This window comes from Drosophila pseudoobscura, chromosome X (assembly GCF_009870125.1).
Source record: "Drosophila pseudoobscura strain MV-25-SWS-2005 chromosome X, UCI_Dpse_MV25, whole genome shotgun sequence".
In the NCBI taxonomy this organism is placed as follows: domain Eukaryota; kingdom Metazoa; phylum Arthropoda; class Insecta; order Diptera; family Drosophilidae; genus Drosophila; species Drosophila pseudoobscura.
This window is the reverse complement of record NC_046683.1, coordinates 18,706,310-18,732,154: the sequence shown is the minus strand read 5'-3', so window position 1 is coordinate 18,732,154 and position 25,845 is coordinate 18,706,310. Positions and strand designations below refer to the sequence as shown.

Below are 25,845 nucleotides of genomic sequence, written 5' to 3'. Positions count from 1 at the left end.
TTCTCTGAAATGTAAAATTTTGATAATTTCGGTGTACTTTAATTTTTAAATATATATTTAAAGACTTACCACTTGTGGTGAAAGTGAGACGTTAAATTTTTCGCGAAGGACTTTCAGACATTTTTATTTTCTGATGAAATGTGAATACAAAAAATTAAATTATGAAGGAATCTTTAAAACTCTATTTTTTTGTTTTTTTTCACACCGTTGTGAAGGGCATGCCCGATTCATGCATAGCACGAGTGCTTAGCGTGCCTACGGACTAAAAATCTCTTTTTGAAATTTTAATAGAGTTTCAAAGATCATTTTTAAACGAGGGGGAACGTTGTGAGCCGCGGCAAAGGCCGCGGCTCTACTTTATACCCGGTACTCAGTCAGTATATACGTGAGCTTATGATCTACATACATGTATGTAAGTTATAAAATATATTTTATACATAAACGCCGCTCGAATTAGCTCCCAATTTAATACATTAAATTGGTACCCAGGGAACACCACGGGGAGGCCATCACGATGCAATGGGTTCACTCTAGCCAAAATATAATCTTGGGGACCTACGAGTCGACTTGAGCTGCTTTTAAAAGCATTTTTAAGCTCCATATTCCCCAAAAATTAAAAAAAGGATTCCAATCCTTTATAAAAAATATCTAAACTAACAAGAATACCTATATACATACATAGAAATGATTAATAATAAAACTATTTCAACCTAAACTTAATTAACAAAATAATAAAACGGATAAAAATGAAAAAGGTTTAACAAAGGTAAAGATTAAAGAATTAATATAATTCAGAATACGGCTAAATAATACAAAATATTAAATATTTACACTAATGCCTGATTACCAAAAAAGTTTAGTCTTCTGCCTCTCTAACATTAACTAAAATTCCACTATGATAACTATAGATAGTCTCAAAGGTGCGCGCGGTGGCCCTGCTATCGGAAATGTTTGAAAACGCCCAGTCAATATGCGTATCGCAATTGGTTGTGGACGAGTTCAAATCTAACAATGACCTACAATTCCTTTCTGAAAGGAATTCATAAATTTTCTTACAGCAACCTGAAAGGGAACGAAGGCATAAATTAAAATCTCCTAACACTACGGAATTTCTATCTAAAAATGGATGCAGTTGAAATAAGACCTCAAATTCTGCTTCGAACTTTCGCAACGGATACGTGGGGGTTCTCTAAATAACAATAAAACCGACAGATTTGTACTTAAACAAAGCATACTCGAACACTGGAGATGCTAAGTTCCCGGAATCCGCATAATATCGATTACTTTCAATAATACTACAATGATTCAAAAGTTCATTCCTAACGAATATTAGAATGCCTCTTTTCGGTCTAGCTCCGCTGGCTACGGACTGGCAATCTAACCGCACTGCTGTGGAAAAGCCAGGAATATTATAAGCTTCATTAGAGTATGTGGAAGCCTCAACGAAGCACAAAATAGAAGATTTGAGCATTAGCTGATCAGAACAGACATCGATAAAATGGCAGTGCAAGCTTTCCGTATTATGGAAGAAAATATTTAATTCGGACGGATTGAGTAAACAATCGAAGTGGGTGTGAAGTAACTTAGCGGAACGCAGGTTCCGCCCCCTTGAACTTCTTTTGCCGCCTCGCGCATAAGCTTTGAAATACCCCTTTGGGTTTTATTTATATAATTTATTATATAGCTACAGCATGCATAAGGGTCCAAAATGTATTGGATATCCATATTGGCCCTTTGCATTGAAATGATGTGTTTATTATAAGCATTAATGCAAATTTCAGCAAATGACCTTTTTAGAAAAATGTGTGGTTTCTTTAAACCAGAAGAAATTGCATATTTGTAGTCCCCGTAATTGAGGCTCACTTGTTCGTGCGAAAGAAAGTTCTCAAATATGCTCAAGTGATCAATCATATCAGAGGATTGATCAGAATTCAGTAGGTCTTGAATTTTCTTAAAATTTCCTTGGTGAAAATCAAGGTTTGGAGTTTCCTCCGGCAGTGGACTCAATATCTCCGTTTGGGGCATTGGAGGGTATGGAATACCGAATCTACAAACTTTTTTTCCACTTTTATTGGCTTTTTTAAGACATGACATGTCCTTATGCCGATGCTTTTGGTATTCAACATACGGAGCTAATTCAGAGTCTGTGACATCTACTGTAATATGTTTGTTAATGAAGGCTATAACTGTTGAAATTGACTCTGTACTGGTTAAGTCCACTGCTGGGGCATCTTTCAGCCAAAACATGCCGTGAATATGGGGGGAACCTCTTTGTTGGAATTCAACACGCCAATAATATTTGATGACGAAGTTTTCCCCGAAAATGCCCTCCCGATTCCTCATAACTTTTAAAATCTCGCGATACCTATAATCGAAATACCTAGCACAAGTAACTGGATCTGCCCTGATAAGACGCTCCTTTTCCGTGTAGGGTAGATTCACTGCTTCTTCTTCGCTAATGATCTCCCTATCTACGTTTTTTTTGAGCAAAACAAGCAACTCTGGCCACCGCGTTTCAGCAGCAGACAGAGTAATGAAAAAAGTCGGCAGGCCGAACTGACGAATCATGGCCATAACCTTCTTCTTTTCATCCTCCCAGTAAGCCGGAGACGATCGAATATCGCGAAGAATCGCGGTTAATAAGCCCCCCTATGAAATTCTCATTAAGAGCGTTAGCTGCCGTTACTGCACTGGAAGTGCTCCGCTTACGTAAGCAGATTGAAATATTATTTCGAATCTTAATGAGTTCTAACTTCTTATAATTGAAGAATAGTTTGTCAGTTCTACAACCTCTCCTATCTACATTTCGAAGCTCTGATCAAACAATGGTTGTAAAACTTTGCGAAGATTGTCTTTTGACGCCTGCATAAATTGTGGGAAAGGATAACTCTTCCGAGTCAATGTCTAGAATCATGTCGAGAGGTCGTTGGCCTTGACCTGGTGCGATTTTGATAATCCTATCATCAAATGGTATGTTGTTTTCAAGCAGAGTTTCCTGACCTCCAGGGTTGAGCTCTTCGGCTTCTACTTCCTCGTCGGGATGGGCCGGCTCCGTATCTACATTCCTATCTCTATTTTGCATACTTTCTAAAAAGGCTGCGTCTGCTTGAGATGCTACGAATGGAACAATATCGGATGTGAAACCAGAGATCCATTGCTCGTTAACTACAACATTATGCTTTTTATACAAATCTGTGGTAACTAAATAACGAAGTGCTTCAAAAATTTTGGAAGGTCTAATGGTTTCAGCCATGAAAGCATGAAGATACTCTTTTCTGCGTTTGAGGTGGAGCTGAATTACCTGGGCTTCATGGAAAGCTCGTGGAAGCTCCTTCACGATATCGCTTACCGAAATAGGGACGTTTACCACTGCCCCTTTAATGGCATTTTGACCTCGCCCCCCAGGCAATATAGGCTTAATTATCATAAATGGAAGTCGAGGAGAAATCAGTCGTTCCTCTAATGGAGTAAGCCCTTTTAAGCAGTCGGGCAGCATGGGGAAATCTAATTCATTGAAGAAAAGCTTAGGCTTTATACGCCTTTTAATGTTGCTATGACATGTTCTGCAGAATTTTAATGTTGGGCAATCAGAAGGGAATTCTAAAAGGCTTTCAAGAGCGAAAATTTCACCACTAAACTCGCAATCACTTTCTAAAAGGACGCGAGGAATCTTACAAATTTGTTTGGGGAACCACAGGCCTTTGCAAGAAAGGCAAACCTGATCAGAACCCAGCTTTACATTCCTGTTAGAAACTACTTTCAGAGCTTCTAGGCCACTAAGCCTGATTCTGGGTTCTATCTGAGCCCTATCTTCCTGGGAGATATTTGCTCGTTCCTGCTGCATTCGGGAGGCGTTTCTTAAATTTTGCTCAACTCTATTGCTGCTATCGCTCCTATATTGGCTAACTCTTTGACTAGCCGTTCTGGCAGCGTCAATTTCTAACTGTCGTGCTGCGGCACGAGCAGCTTGGCGTGCCAGAGTGTCTCGCGCTCGCGAGATACGCCTACGATCTACTAAGGTCCTTTCTTGTACCCTGCGAACTCTATCCTGCTCTCTTTCTAACATACGTCTCCTTTCATTATTTAAACGTATGCGTTGTCGCCTTTCTGTATTCCGTTCTTTCTCTCTTGTCCTATAGTCCAAGTCCTGTCGACGTCTGGACCGACGCACAGTATCGGCCACTTGCTCCTCATGTCTAATCTGTGCGTCTGTTCTTCTAACTATATGTTCTACAGTGTTCTGTTCCTGCTCTCTTGTCCTATAGTCAGGGTCCTGTCTCCGTCTGGACCGACGCACAGTATCGGCCACTTGCTCCTCGTGCCTAATCTGTGCGTCTGTTCTTCTAACTATATGTTCTACAGTGTTCTGCTCCTGCTCTCTTGTCCTATAGTCAGGGTCCTCTCTCCGTCTGGACCGACGCACAGTATCGGCCACTTGCTCCTCGTGTCTAATCTGTACGTCTGTTCTTCTAACTATATGTTCTACAGTGTTCTGTTCCTGCTCTCTTGTCCTATAGTCAGGGTCCTGTCTCCGTCTGGACCGACGCACAGTATCGGCCACTTGCTCCTCGTGTCTAATCTGTGCGTCTGTTCTTCTAACTATATGTTCTACAGTATTCTGCTCCTGCTCTCTTGTCCTATAGTCAGGGTCCTGTCTCCGTCTGGACCGACGCACAGTATCGGCCACTTGCTCCTCGTGTCTAATCTGTGCGTCTGTTCTTCTAACTATATGTTCTACAGTGTTCTGTTCCTGCTCTCTTGTCCTATAGTCAGGGTCCTGTCTCCGTCTGGACCGACGCACAGTATCGGCCACTTGCTCCTCGTGTCTAATCTGTGCGTCTGTTCTTCTAACTATATGTTCTACAGTGTTCTGTTCCTGCTCTCTTGTCCTGTAGTCCAAGTCCTGTCTACGTCTGGACCGACGCACAGTATTGACCACTTGCTCCTCATGTCTAATCTGTACGTCTGTTCTTCTAACTATATGTTCTACAGTGTTCTGTTCCTGCTCTCTTGTCCTATAGTCAGGGTCCTCTCTCCGTCTGGACCGACGCACAGTATCGGCCACTTGCTCCTCGTGTCTAATCTGTGCGTCTGTTCTTCTAACTATATGTTCTACAGTGTTCTGTTCCTGCTCTCTTGTTCTGTAGTCCAAGTCCTGTCTACGTCTGGACCGACGCACAGTATTGACCACTTGCTCCTCATGTCTAATCTGTGCGTCTGTTCTTCTAACTATATGTTCTACAGTGTTCTGTTCCTGCTCTCTTGTCCTATAGTCAGGGTCCTGTCTCCGTCTGGACCGACGCACAGTATCGGCCACTTGCTCCTCGTGTCTAATCTGTGCGTCTGTTCTTCTAACTATATGTTCTACAGTGTTCTGTTCCTGCTCTCTTGTCCTATAGTCCAAGTCCTGTCTACGTCTGGACCGACGCACAGTATTGACCACTTGCTCCTCATGTCTAATCTGTACGTCTGTTCTTCTAACTATATGTTCTACAGTGTTCTGTTCCTGCTCTCTTGTCCTGTAGTCCAAGTCCTGTCTACGTCTGGACCGACGCACAGTATTGACCACTTGCTCCTCATGTCTAATCTGTACGTCTGTTCTTCTAACTATATGTTCTACAGTGTTCTGTTCCTGCTCTCTTGTCCTATAGTCAGGGTCCTGTCTCCGTCTGGACCGACGCACAGTATCGGCCACTTGCTCCTCGTGTCTAATCTGTGCGTCTGTTCTTCTAACTATATGTTCTACAGTGTTCTGTTCCTGCTCTCTTGTCCTATAGTCAGGGTCCTGTCTCCGTCTGGACCGACGCACAGTATCGGCCACTTGCTCCTCGTGTCTAATCTGTGCGTCTGTTCTTCTAACTATATGTTCTACAGTGTTCTGTTCCTGCTCTCTTGTCCTGTAGTCCAAGTCCTGTCTACGTCTGGACCGACGCACAGTATTGACCACTTGCTCCTCATGTCTAATCTGTACGTCTGTTCTTCTAACTATATGTTCTACAGTGTTCTGTTCCTGCTCTCTTGTCCTATAGTCAGGGTCCTGTCTCCGTCTGGACCGACGCACAGTATCGGCCACTTGCTCCTCGTGTCTAATCTGTGCGTCTGTTCTTCTAACTATATGTTCTACAGTGTTCTGTTCCTGCTCTCTTGTCCTATAGTCCAAGTCCTGTCTACGTCTGGACCGACGCACAGTATTGACCACTTGCTCCTCATGTCTAATCTGTACGTCTGTTCTTCTAACTATATGTTCTACAGTGTTCTGTTCCTGCTCTCTTGTCCTATAGTCAGGGTCCTGTCTCCGTCTGGACCGACGCACAGTATCGGCCACTTGCTCCTCGTGTCTAATCTGTGCGTCTGTTCTTCTAACTATATGTTCTACAGTATTCTGCTCCTGCTCTCTTGTCCTATAGTCAGGGTCCTGTCTCCGTCTGGACCGACGCACAGTATCGGCCACTTGCTCCTCGTGTCTAATCTGTGCGTCTGTTCTTCTAACTATATGTTCTACAGTATTCTGCTCCTGCTCTCTTGTCCTATAGTCAGGGTCCTGTCTCCGTCTGGACCGACGCACAGTATCGGCCACTTGCTCCTCGTGTCTAATCTGTGCGTCTGTTCTTCTAACTATATGCTCTCCTGTATTGTGTTCTTGCTCACGCGCCCTATAGCCCGAGTCTTGTCTTCGTCTAGACCGACGAGCAGTATCGGCCCCTTGCTCCTGACGTCTAATGCTAGAGTCTGTTCGTCTCAGTACATGTTCTGCGGTATTTTGTGCTTGCTCTGTAGCCCTATACCTTTGGCTCCTTCTGCGTTTGAACCGACGCTCAGTGTTGACCTCTTGCCCCTGTCGTGTTCTCAATTCTACTCTTTCTTCTATATTCTCTACATGTTGGTTCCGTAAACGTACGGACTGACGCACGGACACTTGTCGTTTATTCTGTTCATTTATGCCATCACTATTGCCTACAGTATTCTCTACCTGTTCACCAGGGATGGCTGCCTGCTCTTCATGACCTACACCGGAAACCTGCCAAGCAGTCTCTTGATTTGGTCCCTCCGTCTCTAGCTCTTGGTTTCTAACTGGTTCAACAAACTCAGGGTCTGCATCTATTACATTTTCAACAATTTCTAAATTTTCTAAATTTTCTGAATTTCTATCTCTATTAGATCTGTATCTTAATTTGCGTCTCTGAGACAGCTGCAAAGCAGATATCTTATTCTTACGAGGCATGATGAAATGTATGTAAAATATAATTAAATAAAAAAAATAAGAAAAACTATATAGTAACGAGGGGGAACGTTGTGAGTTGCTGCGGACACCGCAACTCTACAGTTATACCCGATACTAAGTCAGTATGGCTCTCCTCCGGCAGACGCCGCTAATATTAAACGACACGACAAAGAGTGCGTGCGAGAGAGACAGAAAATCAGTCTGAGCGTGACGTAACGCGCTGCGTAGCCACTGCAAATTGATTTGTTTCCTTTCGCTATAAAAATGATCTGATCTGATCCAGATTCAGCAATCTGATAAATATGGTCGCTATCTATGATTCTGCGTTTTTAGTTTTCTCGAATCTGCAATATTGTGGATGCAACAGATTTTCGTCCTTCGTGGGGGCGGAAGGGGATGTGGCGAAATTTTGAGATATACGTTTTATAGTGAGATCTAACAGAAGTGCGGATACCAAATTTGGTTACTCTAGCTTTAATAGTCTCTGAGATTTGTGAATATCCCCAGATTTGCATCCTTTGCGGGGGCGGAAGGGGGTGTGGCGAAATTTTGAAACAAACTCGTCTCGGTCCGATATATTAGGAGTGTGGATACCAAATTTGGTTGCTCTAGCTTTTATAGTCTCTGAGATCTAGGCGCTAATGTTTTACTCTAAGCAAAGCCGCCTATGCTACCTGTGTGTTAGAGAGAGACAGGGCGAGAAAAAATGAAATTGTTTTCTTGATGCTGGTTATAATAGTAATACGATCCAATTCAGATTCTGCAGTCTAAAAGATATGGTCATTCTCTACGATTCTGCGTTTTTGGTTTTCTTGTATCTTTAAAATTGTGGATGCCACAGATTTTCGCCCTTTGTGGGGGCGGAGGTGGGCGGGGCAAAGTTTTGAAATATTTTTGTAGCAGTGACATATCACAGAAGTCTGGATCCAAAACATCGTTGCTCTAGCTCTTATAGTCTTTGAGCATTAGGCGCTGAAGGGGACGGACAGACGGACAGACGGACGGACGGACAGACGGACAGACAGACATGGCTCAATCGACTCGGCTATTGATGCTGATCAAGAATATATATACTTTATGGGGTCGGAAACGATTCCTTCTGGACGTTACACACATCCACTTTTACCACAAATCTAATATACCCCAATACTCATTTTGAGTATCGGGTATAATAAATATATAATATATACATATATGTATATAATAATAATAATAATTATAATAATATATAATATAATATAAAATAATATATAATATATATATATATATATATATATATATATATATATATGTAATATATTGTTATATTATATTATATATACAATATAGGAAATAATAATAATATAACTAATAATGAAATATAATAAATAATATTAAATAATAATATATATATATATTATATAATATTATATATTATATAATATTATTTATAATTAATGTAAATTAACTTTTAACTTCCCAAAGCGTCAGCAATCGGTGGCAGCGACGACCCCTGGCGAGAGCAGCAGCGACGTCCGTCCTCAGCCGCTATGCAGGCAGCGACGTCCGGCCTCAGCCTCCAGTGACGCCAGCAGAGGCACCGAAAAGCGCGCGAAGCAACGACGAAAGTTAGAAACTTTTATTAGTTTCTAACTAACGATCGGCGCAGAAAAACTAAGGTCCTATACCTTAATAAGCAAGCACTACTTTTATTTAATAAGTTAAAAGCTAAACTAGTTTGAGTGGGTTTAATTCGAAATCGATAATCGGTAAAAAGTCTATCGCTCTGCCTGGCTCGATATCAACTGGTCCCACCGAAAAACGGCCTATTGAGATTTCGCGGTCTTTTTACGAGTGAGTCACTCAAGAAAGAGAGAACGGAGTCAAAGCATGCGGAAAGAGTCTTTCATGGTGAATGCACGAATAAGGTGGCGTATGATAATCGCCGAAAGACAGCAAGTGTGGTTATGACGTCATCTTGTTAATTAAGACATTTGCATCCATATGTAAATGTGTAAGGATGTGAACAGACAGTTGAGAGAACTCTTTTCCGAGTGGGGCAGAGAAGCATGCGGAACAAACGGACAATTCAATTGATGTTTTCCAAATAGACATACGGGCATATGGGCGGGGCGAAGTTTTGAAATATTTTTGGAGCAGTGACATATCACAGAAGTCTGGATCCAGAACATCTGGATCCAACAAAACATTTTTGTAGCAGTGATTTTTTTGTTTCGTTTGGGGTGGGAAACGATTCCTTCTGGACGTTACACACATCCACTTTTACCACAAATCTAATATACCCCTATACTCTTCGAGTACCGGGTATAATTACAGAATTTGTCAATGCTTCCAACGCAGAACTAGATAGGCGTCAGATTGCCCAAGGGATGGCAGTTGGTTCTCAAAACATCCAACAATGAAGATTCTTCAGCTAAATATTCAAAGTCTGACGCACAACAACAAAAACAGCTCCTCTCAATGTTCCTAGACAAGAACGCAATAGATATTGCCATCCTCTCAGAGATTTGGGTGTTGAACAACGCGGACTGCAGCATTTTAGACTATAACTTTTTCTGCAGGCCCAGAGAGGACGGCTACGGCGGGGTTGGCATCCTCGCCAGGAAAAACATTCAATTCAGCATTTTAAAAATAGAGAACGACTTGGAAACTTTAGGAATAAAAACATTAAACCTCAAGAGCAATTTCAATATTTTTAGCATATATGCACCGCCATCAACAACAGTTTCACAGTTTAAATCGGGCACAAAAAAAGTTTTTCGAATTCGCGGCTTCGCTTGACATACCCTCAATAGTGGGCGGGGACTTCAACGCTAGGTCTTCTATCTGGGGAAGTCCGATCTGTCATCGCAAGCGTCGCAGCATTGAGAATTCCACCCGGGAGGCCGGATTTATCTGCCTAAACGACGGTTCGCCAACCTTCTCCAGGAGCCCATCTCAATTCTCCGTTCCTGACCTTTCTTTTTCGAACTACAGAAATGGAACTATTAACTGGCAAGTCCTCAAAACAAAAATTACGAACAGCAACCACTTCCCAATTGTATTATCAGTGCAAGGCCTAAATGTCCCCCTCCAAGGCAAGAAGATCCTTCACAACAGAATAGCCCGGATTCTGGGTGCAAGTGATTTCTCAAATCTGGAGGAGCTCAACGAAAAAGTGAAATCCCTGACCTTAAAAAACACGGTCACATTCCCAAGCAAGAACAAGTACGTTGCTAAGAAATGGTGGAACGAGGAAACGGAAAAACTTTTTCGCGTGAGAAACGCTTGCAGGCAAAAATTCTACCTCACCAAAAAATGGGCTGATGCCAGAGCAACCTTAGAAGCTGACAAAAATCTACAAAATCACGTAAAAAATCTTAGAAAGCGCAACTTTTCCAAGTTTATAGAAGAGGTCTCCGCATCGCCCTCTATGTGGAGCAGGGTGAAGAACATAAAAAAATACGGTCATATTAAAAATGTAGGGAACAAATGGACGAACGAAGATGACAAAAACTTTCTCAATATGGTTAAAGCAACCCCATCCACGTCAAACAATAGGCCCCCTAAGAAAATTCCTGCCCCTTTGTTAGGACCAGACGACCCGGAACCCCTGGAACTGGAAGAATTCCTGGCCTTCCTAAAAACCAGGAACCCCAATTCGGCTAGGGGCCCTGATGGCATCTCGTTCAGGATGCTTCAAAAGCTACCAAGTGGGAAAAAACAAGACATTTTTGGAATTATAAATAAAGTATGGCTGAGTGGCGTCATCCCTGAAGTCTGGCGCAGGATAAAAGTGGTACCCATCCCCAAGAAGAATGCAGACCCTACTTCCTTCCAAAACCATAGGCCGATTTGTTTGATTAACACGCTGTTCAAATCCATAGAGGGGTTGATAAAGTTGAAGCTGGACGAGCACATAGCAAACTGTGACCTGCTGCCGAACAGGTCCTATGCCTTCAGGAGAAACAGGTCCACGGCTCTTTGCATCAACGACCTTATCAACAAAGTTCTGGCGCTGAAGGCGAGGGGTTATCAGGTTGTCGCAGCCTGCCTGGATTTACAAAGAGCGTTCGACTGCGGAAGAGTGGACACACTCGAGCACAGGATGAGGGATATGCGGTTCAATACAAGCCTCACGGCTTCGATCTCCAGCTTCCTTAACAAACGAATCCTCATAAAGGGCACAAGCGAGGTAGAGGTGAACAGAGGTGTTTGCCAGGGTAGCTGTCTCAGCGCAACCCTTTTTAACCTTTACACAGCCGAACTACATGATATTAACAGTCATAACTGCTTACTGTTTCAGTATGCTGATGACTTTTTCATAGTTTGTTTCCATAAAGACGTATCCATTGCGAAACGGGTGCTGGAAGACAGTATAGATAAGTTCGAGGAAAAATGCAATAGGCAAAACCTGTCATTCAATCCGGCGAAGTCTAAAGTGATTTACTTCAACAATCGTAGAACTTCGCTAAATATCTCGCATCAGGGAGCTGAAATCAGACAAGTAGAGCAGATCAAATATCTAGGCAGGACTATCTCAGCAAACAACTCAGCCTCTGGTCACATTGATCTGGCCATCTCGGAATCGAACAGAAATTGTGCGTTTCTCAGATTACTCAGCGGGTGTCACTATGGTATCAGCCCCAAAAGAGGGCTTATATTTTACAAGGCATTCAGAAGTAGTCAGAAGTAGGCTAGAGTACGCGTGCTCATCATTCTGCAACCTGTCCAAATCTGCCTTGGCCAAAATCAAATCCCACTGCAACCATCACCTCAGAAAGTCGCTGGGTCTGATAATCTGCACTCCCGTTCCTATAATATATCACATGGCAGGAGAACTTCCCCCGGACTACAGGATGAGATTCCTGGCGGCGAAAGAGTTGGTTAAGGTGTTTGCATTTAATCTCCCAGCAAGTGAAACAGTGTCAGCAAATAGGGATTTAAACACGGGCTACGCTAAGGCATATGGGGAGTTTGGCAGCATAATAGATAGAGTTGAGGTTTTCGAGAACACAGCTTCATTTTTCAATAAAATTAGCTCCGACTTAGAATTTTTCAAGGGCTCTGCACCCAACAAGCACGCTATAGACCAGGCAGGTATCATGCTGCTCCACGGGGAAAAGAAGTCAGCTGACAAAGGGGGGTTTTGAAATCTATTACACGGATGGGTCAGTCGCAGATGGGCATTCCAGCGCCGCTTTCCTGCACGATAGGACAGGTTTTTTAGATAGCTATTACACGCACAAAACCCTTTCCTCGTTGTCCGCCGAGCTCCTTGCTATCGAGAAGGCATTGGACCATGCTATTTTGTACAATTTTCCTCGTGTCGCGCTCCTGACAGACAGCAGAAACGGGGCCCTCATTCTGGCGAAGATCATTCAGGATAACTCTATCGCCTACAAAATCAGAGAAAAGATCCAAAAAAACCCACATCTAAGAACTGTAGAGGTTCACTACATTCCCGGACACGCTAACATCCCTCAGAACACTTCAGTCGACGCAGCAGCCAAAGAAGCCCACAGACGAGGAAAATACACAGTGGTTAAATGGAACCTTAAAGACGCTATGTGCGAAATACACAGAATCTTAAAAGCAGAATGGGAGAGAGAATACGCCGAGTTTGCTAGTATCAAGCACCGAGGTTACTGCTCGCTTTTCCCCTCAACATCATCCAAACCGTGGTTCCTAAAAACAAAACTGATGTAAAGCTATAAACAGTACTCCAACATCTTCTATTCTTTGACTTGGCAATTTCCACCTTCAAAAGGCGGGCGGCCAAATAATCCCACGCTACTCACGGGTAGTTTGGTAACTTAAATCCCAAAAAAAAAAAAAAAAAAAAAAAAAAAAAAAAAACATTCACAGCTGCGATTGGTTTTCATTCCACCATTGAAAAACATTGAAGTCGTCTTTCATAAGTATACTCGTATATTGGATTTCGCCACTATTTCCCTTGTCAAGACTTCTTCGTCGGACTGTCCTGAAAGTGGTTCGATAAAATCAGCTAAAAACTCCTCGCATTTATTTGAACAAGTCGCCGACAGGTCTATGTTCTCCTTGTCATCAGCGAAAAACGATAACATCATATCCTTACACTCTTCAATAGTGAGAGTTCTATCCACTTGTATCAATTGATTTGTTAGAAGTGTGGCGTAGTTCTTCGTTTAGTTTTTATTAACTTCTTTATTTCAAGTCTTTTCTCTCTTCTTGTCGATCTTCCAAATCCTCCTCCGACTTATCGCAGTATCATATCGCAGAATAATATCGCATAAAACTTATCGCAGTATATTTTCGGGATCGGTTAGGGTTAGTATCGGTAAGGGCTAATATGGGGTTGGTTAGGGTTAATATGTATTGCCTTACAGAAGGCATAAAAGCAACGCAATTCATTTATAATTCGTTGAGAACTTTAAAAGAGTACTGAGTCGATATGCATGCTCAAGGACCAGTTCTTGACCACTTTTTGTTCAATATCTTTGTCTGAAATAGTCTTTGATGAACTTTTGAAATAGTCGAATATTTTTCCGACTTCAAGAATTATTGAAAAATATACATATACAAGGCACGCAGCCTCTTGTCACTAACCATACAGTATATAGATGTGCCAGTTCATACAACGAAAGTGTCACACACCGGCTTGCGCTATCCGTACCCCAGAGTGACGTCATCATGAGAAAGAGAGCGCAGAGAGAACATCTTTGCATGTGTTAGTACACACGCAATATGTTTCGACAAAAATATGCGATTGTATGTTTTTTCAGATTTTTTGAACTCTCTCAGGTCTGATCTGTTTTGCCACCAGCATGTTTTAGTGTATGGGTGCACATGCATTCTCACGTACTTTGCGTGTGTGTGTTTAGTATTGCTGGCCGCTAGAACTGAAATTTGAGTTTGGTTCTTGTTTCGGGTCTTTCGATGGACTGACCTACCGCCACAAAATAAATGAAGAATGGGCAGGGGGTGGGGGTATGGTACACTAGGGCGCGGGAAACAAAATAAAAGCTGTTATTTGTTTGATTTATACCACAAAATATAAAATATTACAATAATATAATTACACATTTATTTCCTTATTTTAAACAGGTTGATTATTTATTCTCGACTATATATAATAATATAATTGCACATTTATTTCCTTATCTTAAGCAGGTTGATTATAAATTATACAAATTATGCAAACGCCGTCGGTTCTCGACGTTTTGTTTATATTTATATTATATTATATTTATATTTTTGTTTATTATAACTAAAACAATGATGTATCTAAATATACAATATAAGAAAAAATATATATATTGTAAGATATGAATATTAGTTTATAAGATTTGAATATTAGTTTAAGAGTTACTCATCGATAGTATTATAAGAAATACCAATGTACTCGATATATCGATACTTGTCCTCGACAAGTATCGATATGCCAACACAAATTAATTGATATACGACAATGAAGACAGAAGAACATATAATAAAACCGTGCTATTAAAAGTTTACATATCAGGTGTGGGGTTTGCCCAAAAAAAAAAAATAAATAAATAAAACTCTGCGATGAACTATGCAGACATAAGAGCGAAAACCAAAAGTGAACTTAGCGACATATTGCGTAGGCAAAACGTATATTTTGATCAAGATGCCAACATACACCAATTACGTACAGCAGTAAAAAAAATCATGGAAGACACGCATGAGCTAGGAAATACGGCGCCAAGCGCAGACGAGACTATGCAGGCAGACATTTTTGCAGTCCCGGTTGAGCGCGAGATAGACAGAGACAACCGTAGTGCACAACACGCAGTAAAAGCGGCGCCAGAAGAACATGGTGAAAATGTGCAGAAGGCTCGAGAAGCATTCATGCCGCGACAAGACAACGCTTGTTCGAAATTGACCATGCGATCAGATGAATACGAAGAAGAATCGCGCCGTTTGCAGCAGTTGGAACAATTGTACGTTTCTCGCAAGCGCTTAGCTGATCTCAAATTAAGCATATTGAAAACGGAGAAAGAGGCTATGGAGTTGGAAACGCCGAGAGATTGCATCGACTTGACACACATTGAGGTGTTGATGCGTCCATTTTCTGGAGATGACGACCAGGCTGTAACCAGTTGGATAAGTAACTTTGAGGACATTATGAATTTCCATGGTGTATCCGAGTCAAAATGCTGGATATTAGCGAAGCGGCTGCTAGGCGGATCGGCGAAGGCGTACATCGACCATGTGGCGCCTTTGACTTGGCAATTGATGCGAGCAGAATTGCTCAACGTCTTTGAGCAGAAAGTGACAGCGTGGGACATTGGAAAGCGACTGGAGGCACGGAAAATTGCAAATAATGAAAGCGCATTGCAATATTTCGTCGCAATGTGCAGCATAGCGTCGCAAGCAGACATGGCCACGAGCGATGTGGTCAAATTCATCGTAGAGGGACTGCAGGACAAGACGGGCATGGCAGCATCCATGCTATACTGCACCACACTCAACGAGTTGCGTGACAAGATGGTCACCTATGATAAGGTCAGAAGAGCTCCTGGCGTCGTAGCAATTCGTAGCGAAGGTATGACAAAGGGAAAACTAAATGTGAGTATGGCAGTTGGGCAGCAGCAAGGTGGTGGCGCAATGCGTTGCTACAACTGTCGGCAATTTGGGCACGTTATGAAGGAATGCAGTCAGCCAAAGAGACCGGATGGAGCATGTTTTAACTGTTGGAGTACCAGCCACCTATATTCGCAGTGCCCGAAACGAAAGATGGCCACTAGGGTAGCTGCAGTTCAAGATGAGGAGCGACCAGGAGAAAAAAACAACGACGAGTTAGCGGCTGTCCAGTCAATCACTTTATGACTTCCGTTTGGTGAACAAAGAGGCGTCAGTATTTTTAGTCTATTTGATACAGGTAGCCCAGTAAGTTTTATTCATAAGTCTTTGATACCGAAGTCGGCTATAGTTGAAGCCTATAATGAAGTTAGGAAATACTATGGACTAGGAGGACAACCAATTCCCATATGGGGAAAATTTAAGTGCCATATTGAATTTTGCACAAAGAAATATATCGTTTTATTAAACATCGTAGATGATAACATGCTGCCTTTGCCGGTATTGTTGGGACGCGATGCCCTTAAAGTTATTGAAGTAAAATTAGTTCATAAGAAAAATATCAATGCGAAGCAACACACACCATTAAGTTCGTTAAAGCAAAAAGCTATTAGTTTAACCTGCGCGTCTTTATTCACCGAAAGTAAAAATAATATTAACATAAGACTATATGATAAGTTAGACGGTAATCAATCAGAAAGAAGCGAGCTAATCAAACGTTGTAATCCATTTAAAAATCAGACACAAGAAAACTCAAGGAATGACAAAATGGTCATCGAGAATATGAATCAAGGCGACGAATTCAGTAACTTTTGTGCGTCGGTAGAGATTGATGAAGAGGAACATATTAACGTAGGTTTCGAATTTGGCCCCACTATTGCAGAAAAGTGTAGGGAAGTTATTAAGACATACTATTTACACAAAGAATTTGACTTTAAAGCACCACCAAAGTATCAGATGCAGATTCGTGTAACAGAAACAACACCATTTCATTGTACTCCGCGTCGTTTATCCTACCATGAGAGAGAGAAAGTAGCTGAAATAGTAGATGATCTGTTAGAAAAGAAAGTAATCCGTCATAGTGAGTCTCCTCATGCTTCCCCGTTGGTCCTAGTAAAAAAAAAATCAGGAGAACTTCGAATGTGTGTCGATTACCGTGGTCTGAACAAACGAATTGTTAAAGATAATTTCCCATTGCCCCTTATTGAGGACTGTCTTGAGTTTTTAGAAAACAAGTGCTGTTTTTCCATTATAGATTTGAAAAGCGGGTATCATCAAATAGGCGTAGAAGAAAAATCAGTTCCGTATACATCGTTTGTGACACCGCAAGGACAGTATGAGTACTTGAGAATGCCCTTTGGGTTAAAAAATGGATCAGCTATTTTTCAAAGATTTATTTCGGAGCTCTTGAGAGACTTTATTAGGAACAAAAGCATTGTAGTGTACATGGATGATATATTAGTAGCGACTAAAACAGTTGAAGAACACATGGATATATTAAAAAGACTATGCATTCGGTTTAGCGAGCAAAATTTAGAGATAAATTTAAAAAAGTGTAGGTTTGTCAATCGAAACATCGATTTCCTGGGGTATAAAGTTAATCAAAACGGAATAGTTCCTAGTGATTCCCATATTGAGGCCTTGAAAAAATACCCAGTCCCTCAAAATGTAAAAGCACTGCACTCATGCTTGGGATTCTTTTCGTACTTTCGACGTTTCATGTTGTCATTTGCGACGACAGCTAAGCCCTTGGTGCAGTTGTTAAAAGAAGGCGGTCCGTTTCCTATGAATAGAGAACAGGTGAAGACGTTTGAAACTCTTAAGAATGCGTTGGCAAATCCTCCGGTATTAGCCATTTTTAGCCCAAATAGAGAAACGGAATTACATACAGACGCAAGTTCATACGGTTATGGCGCAATACTGATGCAAAGACAAGATGATGGGAAGATGCACCCTGTGTCCTATTATTCTGGCAAAACAACAGAAACAGAATCACGTTATCATAGTTTCGAACTAGAGACATTAGCTATAATTTATGCATTGAGGCGTTTTAGAGCATATTTGGAGCATAGGTCCTTCAAAATAATCACGGATTGTAATTCGTTAGTACAGACGTTAACCAGAAAGTCAATTAGTCCTAAGATAGCACGGTGGTCCCTAGAGTTAGAGAACTATGATTACTCCATTATGCACAGACCTGGGGCCAGTATGGCGCACGTTGATGCGCTGAGCAGACAAGATCAAGTGACGAATATGTTAGAGGATGGTTATAGAGTCAAATACGGTTTAGAAAAGTCTAATTTAGAAAAAGATGATAGTAGAAAGCATTATACAAGGAATAGTGTAAGTAGAGACAACCCTAGTAGTGAGCATAGAGGTACCGTAGAGAACCCTGTGATTAAGTGTAGAGAATTAAATATCAGTAGAGAGCGTAGTAGTACAGTAGAGAACCCTGCGATTGAGTGTGGAGAATCAAGTGCAGTAGGAAGTAGATTGGGAAATAGGTGGAAGTCTGATGATAGAGAGAACCTTGGTAGTGATTGTAGAGATAACATAGAGAATAGTGAATATAGGGAAGAGGATGGATCGAAGATTGAAATTAGAGATTTGAGCCAATGTAGAGGAAGCGTTAACGATGTGGTGGGGGGAGTAAAGTACATTAGTAGTAGGAATTCAGATAAAGTAAAAAAATGTGTTGAGGATACAGTAGAGAGGGACAAGTTAGAGTTTCAGGAGGAAAGATTACTAAAATCATTGATAGTTGGGGTAGTAGGTGCAACGCCAGAAGATGTTGATTTGATATTGCAAACAGAACAGATGCGAGACAAGGAAGTAGTTAGGATTCGAAAAATGATAGAGGATGGAATTGAAGTAGATTTTGAAATGATAGATGGTATTGTTTACAAGAGGAGTTGTGAAAACAAACTATGTTTCTATGTACCAATGTGTATGGAAGAGCAGTTGATAAGGCGGTCACACGAAAAACTAGGACATTTGGCTGCAGAGAAGTGCCTGAGTGACCTTTTGAGGACCTACTGGTTTCCGTCAATGAGAAGTAAAGTGGCAAGGTTCATCAGAAACTGTCTACCGTGTATACTACACTCGATGCCTAAAACAATCCATAACAGAACGCTCCATAGTATCCCAAAGTCGTGTGTTCCTTTTCATACCCTACATGTTGATCATTTGGGTCCATTGCCGAGTATTAGATCTAAGCGAAAACACCTCCTTGTGGTAATAGATGCATTCACTAAGTTTGTCAAATTGTTCCCGGTTAATAGTACCAGCACGCGGGAAGCGAAGGATGCCTTAAGTAAATATTTTGATTTCTATAGTCGCCCTACTAGGATAATATCAGATCGTGGGACCTGTTTCACCTCGTTAGAGTTCTCTAGTTTTCTGCAGGAGAGAGGGATAGAGCACATTAAGGTAGCTACAGGTGCACCGCAGGCGAATGGCCAAGTGGAGCGGGTGAATCGTGTTCTTACTCCTATGTTAGGAAAACTGTCAGAGCCCCTTGAGCAAGCCGATTGGTATAGGTTGATGAGCAAGGTAGAGCACGCCATTAATAACTCCGTTAACAGCAGTACGAAAAAGACACCTAGCACATTGTTATTTGGAATACCCCAGAAAGGACCCGTTGTAGATGAATTAACCGAATACCTAGAGGAGAAGTTAGCGTCAGAACTTAGAGAGTTGGAAACTATAAGAGAAATAGCAAGTGAGAACATACGGTTGTCGCAGAAAAGAAATGAGAAGATGTATGCCCATAAACATAGAGCCCCATTAAAGTATGAACCTGGTGACTATGTAGCAGTCCGGCATGTGGACACAACACCGGGGATCAATAAGAAGTTCGCACCAAAGTATCGAGGACCGTACAGGATCAATAGAGTTTTGGATAATGATCGTTATGAGGTTGTCGACATTGAGGACTGTCAGTTGACGCAAATGCCATTCCGAAGTATACTAGAACCAGCAAGGCTTAAACCCTGGGTAGAGTGTAATGATAAAACCATGGTCTCATGTTGTTAATCTATGAAGTAGTATGTAAAGTAAGACAATACCGATTAAGAAATGTTTAACCAACTGTATGCCTTAGTGTGTAGATCGTGGGCGATCTGTAGTCAGGTTGCCCGAATGTAAGATATGAATATTAGTTTATAAGATTTGAATATTAGTTTAAGAGTTACTCATCGATAGTATTATAAGAAATACCAATGTACTCGATATATCGATACTTGTCCTCGACAAGTATCGATATGCCAACACAAATTAATTGATATACGACAATGAAGACAGAAGAACATATAATAAAACCGTGCTATTAAAAGTTTACAATATACTTAAATAAATATGCATAAATATAAATGGAATTGGTTTTACATACATATATTTCAAATCAATTGTCAATCGCGCGCTTTCCGACGGGAATCTGCAAAGTACAAATTTAGATGCGGGTCGCACCTTGAATACTCTCATGGACAATACCCATACATTTTCTAATTCAATTATAAAATATCTTATGTACATACATATACACATAAATATTAAAGTTTATTACATTCGTATATTGCATGAGGGTTTTCAAAATTACTGCTGCCCGGTCAGCGTCGAGTCGGTGTGTCTCGAGAGAAAGAATACAAAAACAAAATATGAATCGTCTGCGTGCCGAAACCGTAGGGCAGCGTGGTCGCTGATGTCTTTGGCGCGGCACAGTGGGGTCTCAGCCGAAATAGTAAAAAAATTGTATGAGTGCTTTAGATAAATTCTAATAGAGAATTTTCCTATCGAATTTTCCCACTGTGCCGCTCCAAAGACATTGGCGATCCGCGACCACCGCTTCGACGGTGCTGAGGCTCGAGAGTCTAGAATTGCCGAACAGACGAAACCGATGGGCAGCGGGGTCGCGGTAGAGACGAAGTACAGTCGAAAAGGGAATTGAAACCCCGCGCGCTCCCTCGTGCCTTTTGGGTTCTAATGTTAGAACCCGCCATGGAACAGCTTTTTGGTCGCTCATTGGTATTGTATAGTCTTTGGTGTTATTTTGTGATTAAAAACCGCAGCAGAAGGACGTAAACGTGGAGTAAAATCAAAAAAATAGTGAAAAAAACGAAAAATCGGTAAGTAAATTATTATTTATTTAATAGTATAGTATAGTGCACAAAATTTGAGTTTGGGAGCAGTATAAGACCCCAAAAAGACAACAATCTACACATTCTGTGTATACATATATTTTTTTCTAGCCATCTTCTTGTGCATCAGGTGACTTGCGTCAACGAATATGTATAACAATTTTCGCTGGAACTGACTGGAACTATACACAGGGGAGTACTAATATTAATAAAAAATGCCATTTAAGCGTAAAAGCAGGAAATATATTTGCGAATCGAAGCATATCAATAAAAGTACATCGAAGAAAATGCAGCAGACTTTAGTTTTCCAGAGCCATGTAATGATTTTTCAAATGTTTTAGTTCAGAATTTCGAATCAACCAGTTTTAATGTGCGCCTAGGTCAGTGGATGTCCGAAAATAATATTAGCAAGAGACCAGCTAATGATTTGCCCCAGCTTTTGTCCGAAAAAATTCCAGGGCTGCCACGAGATGTTCGAACTTTGAAATGCACGCCACGTGGGGTTATTAAAAGGACTGTGGCTCCAGGAAGCTATGTGCACTACGGTGTAAAAGACGCGCTAACTGATTTTCTTAGTAGTTTTTTGTATGAATCTGCAAACGTTAGCTTAAATATGTGGACGGATTTCCATTATATAAAAGTTCACTTAAACAAGCCTGGCCCATTTTAATTAATGTCAATGGCACAAAGCCAATTCTTGTAGCTGGGATATATGTAGGGAATTCCAAGCCCAGCGATCCCAATATTTACTTAGAAGAATTTGTAAACGAGTTATTAGAATTGATTGAGGATGGCATAATTTTTCAAAGTAGAAAGCTTCATATTAGCATTAGATCCATTGTTTACGATGCACCGGCTCGTGCATATATTTTGGGTGTTAAACATCACTCTGGATTTTATTCTTGCAACAAATGCACTCAAAAGGGCGAATGCTTTCAAAGGCGAATAGTTTTTAAAGTGTCGGAGAACGTACCTCGAACAGATTATAGTTTCAGAAATCGCTTACAGCCAAAACATCACAACTTACAGGAGAAATTAGTTTTAGAAAACTTGCCAATTGATATGGTCAATCAGTTTCCCTTTGATTATATGCATGTAGTTTGTCTTGGCATTATGAAAACATTACTAGTGGCATTAGTTAGGGTTAAAGGACACCAATTTTCTTTGGATCGGCATACCATCAACTTAATAAGTTCCAAATTGATATCGTTTCGAAAGTTTATACCTAGAGAATTTAATAGAAAGCCAAGATCCCTTGATGATCTTGAAAGATTTAAGGCCACAGAATTCCGAACATTTTTGTTGTATACTGGACCCATTGTTTTGAAAAACTCTTTAGACACAGCCCGCTATCATCACTTTTTATTGCTCAGCCTAGGAATACGACTTCTTCTTCATAAAGAATATTGTATCACCAAAAATTCACTTGCTTCCAGTTTACTCAATGATTTTGTAAAACAAATTCCCTCATTATATATATTTTCCATGCTTACATTTAATTTTCATTGCCTAACACATTTAAGCACACAGTCCCTAGCCTTCGGCTCTTTAGAGACAATAAGCTCTTTTCCATTTGAAAATTTTCTAGGATTGTTGAAAAATATGGTAAAAAATTCCGATTTTGTAATAGAGCAATTATATAATCGTATAGTAGAGCGAAGTATTTTGAAAGTTGTACCTAAAACGAAAACATTAGATTTTAAAAATGTCACAAATAAAATTTCCTACAACGATTTATTTTTCGATTTGAAAGAATCAAATAGTTTTTACTTTATTAAAGATAGCACTTCATACAAAATATTTAAAATTTGTGACATTCAAAATAGTACGTTGCATAGCCGATTAGTTGTTGATCTTGAACCTTTTTTTATTTTCCCAATAGACTCTACCCTTGTCGGCATATTTTCTTCAAAGAATATTAATTACGACTTAAATGTAGTGCAGCATCCAATAGAAAAAAATTCCGGAAAAATCATTCACATATTAGATACTGATGTGCACATTTATTTTCCATTAATTCACAAATTCAGAAAGGATGAACCATTATACGAACTTATTTAACATGGATTCTGGAAATATTGCCAAACTAAATGAGTATGTTCCAGACACCCAGCAGTCATGTAAGAAAATTTCTTCATATTGCCCAAATAAATTTTCAAAAATTATTTCTAATTACAGCTATCATAGAAAAAATGAATAAACTGGACCAAAAATTGGACATCCTGATTAATAAACTGGACCGAAACACAGCGGAAGTGGTGGCTCTTCGTTCAGAAATTGGCTCCATTAAGGCGAAGGTTTGTGGTGAGATCCGCAAACCCAAAGTAGTTCTGCCTTGCCAACCGCTCACAACCATAGAAGAATTGGATCATTTCGAGCATAACTTGCAGGAAGAAAGTTTCTTCAAAAATGTGGTAAGTGTTTTGCGTGAAACTCACGAGCTAAAAATATATTCAAAAATAATTCTGTACAGATCGCAGAGTTAATGATGTCGGGCGAGAAAGCATTCGACAAATGGATTCGGAGTTCTTGGCGCACAATTGTGTCCGACGAGGTCGCACGACAGTGCTCTTGGCGGGGCACAGAGGAGAAAAAGTGCATTAAGGGCTTGCGGGTTACTCTAGCCATCCGTAGTAAGTATTATTTTCAAATTAATATGTATATTGTAATATAATAAACATGATTATTTGTTTACAGCGGGATTTAAGGAAAGATTTTCATTAGAAGACGCCGATTTCGACCGAGTAACACAAAAACTTTTACAGTACGCCCAGGACAGAGTGTCGAAGGAGAAAAAACAAATTAATTTGAATTCACAAATATAATTTTTTAATCTATTTATGTACAACCAAAATTAAAAATTAAAATTAATTAAAATAAAATTAAAAATTATAAAAAACAAAAAAAAATTGTGCGTCCCTTTTCATATTACTTCATTATTAAAGGGCTCGCAAACGATATTGCAAAAGGCTCGCAAACGATATTGCAAAAGGCTCGCAAACGATATTGCAAAAGGCTCGCAAGAGATTTCATAAACGGCTCGCAAAAGGCCCGCAAGAGATATCATAAAAGGCTCGCAAAAGATCCGTTTTTGAGCTACCGAAAATGAAACTTTCACTGCCAAAAACTGAGCGACTAGTGATTCAATTCGATAGTTTTACACGGCTAAGTTCCGCTTCCCAGCAGTACTGGGAACTAGTTCGGAGGTGGTGATATCACCACTCCCTAACAGACCAGGGGTACTTTCTTTACTAACCCTTAACAATGCTTTTCATCATTTCCATTTTTACCCGCAATGTCCTACGACATGGGGACCAGCGACACCACATCGTTCACCCCCGAACTAGTGATATGGGTACTCGTCTAGTAGCTAGTGAAATGAGTACCCATGTAGTAGCTAGTGAAATGGGTACCCATGAAGTAGGTTATCAATCTTCATTTAATTTCATATTTAAATTTTTATTTTATTAAATACATATTTCATTTATGTTTTTAAATTTACTAATTAAGGTCTGCTGTTCGCGGTGGTACTGTTTTTGAAAAAACGTTTTTTTTGCAGCTGTAGGGCTTTCCTAATCTGGACTTCAGCTGATCCAGTCCCCGTACCTACAGTTATGGCATCTATAAATATAAAATACATATATAATAGGAATACAAAAAAACCAAAACCATATAAGCTTACCAATCAAAACTCTAAAGAAGTTCTTTAAATTTTTCAGTGTCACTTTCCATTTGTTTAATTTTCGTCGATTGTCTCTCCTATTTCGCGGCCTTCAACTTTTTCTATTTCACTGCACGACACTGTTTCTCCGCTAGCACGATTATGTTTGGCTGCATATTTGTCTTATATTTCTTTATTGAGCCTACGCAAATGCCGTTTGCTATACATTTGCTTTGAATAACCGTTTAAAATTGAATACTTATAATCACCCATACATTCAAATATTCAAATAGCATCAGCATCAGATCTCTGAAAACGAAAGAAGCATACAAACACACATTTTTGTCGAAACTTATTGTGTGTGTACTCGTTGTTTGGCTCATGATGACGCGTCAGTACCCGAACGCCAGAGCCGAAGTCTTCATTGACGCCGGTAAATAAGACGACCAGCTGTTACTAGAGGGCAGCAATACTAGAACAAACACACGCAAAGTACGTGAGAATGCATGTGCACCCATACATTCAAATATTCAAATAGCATCAGCATCAGATCTCTGAAAACGAAAGAAGCATACAAACACACATTTTTGTCGAAACTTATTGTGTGTGTACTCGTTGTTTGGCTCATGATGACGCGTCAGTACCCGAACGCCAGAGCCGAAGTCTTCATTGACGCCGGTAAATAAGACGACCAGCTGGTACTAGAGGGCAGCAATACTAGAACAAACACACGCAAAGTACGTGAGAATGCGTGTGCACCCATACATTCAAATATTCAAATAGCATCAGCATCAGATCTCTGAAAACGAAAGAAGCATACAAACACACATTTTTGTCGAAACTTATTGTGTGTGTACTCGTTGTTTGGCTCATGATGACGCATCAGTACCCGAACGCCAGAGCCGAAGTATTTTTTGACGCTAGTAAATAAGACGAATGCGCAGTCGCAGCGACGCAGCAGAATGGCTACTGCGACTCTGCAGCCTATAAAAGACGTGCGCTTAGTTCATTTTGCGACTTATTTCTCAAATTTTTCCAACCTTCGGGTCTGCATCATCGGCACACTTTCTGTGCCACACTCGGAACACCAGTCTTCAGTCTCATGGCCTCGAGGCCAAACTATAGCCTCGACGCATGATTCGTGGTGTCTGAAAAGTCCAAAAGTTAAAACAGGGAAACATTTTGCGACTGACTGGACTTTTTAAAGTACCAGCCTGCTCTGCGACTGCTTCAACCAGCACAGGCATTTGTTGAATCGATGT

The 25,845-nt window shown here is 40.6% G+C and overlaps 1 long non-coding RNA gene across 1 annotated transcript; it reads right to left on the bottom strand.

Moving 5' to 3' along the window:
• Window positions 1-24,445: 24,445 nt before the first annotated feature.
• Window positions 24,446-24,842, bottom strand: LOC117184623 (uncharacterized). Its single transcript, XR_004470031.1, has 2 exons — window positions 24,605-24,842; window positions 24,446-24,543 (listed from the first exon to the last, which is right to left on the bottom strand). It is a non-coding gene; the product is annotated as an uncharacterized lncRNA (long non-coding RNA).
• Between the last annotated feature and the right edge of the window lie 1,003 nt (window positions 24,843-25,845).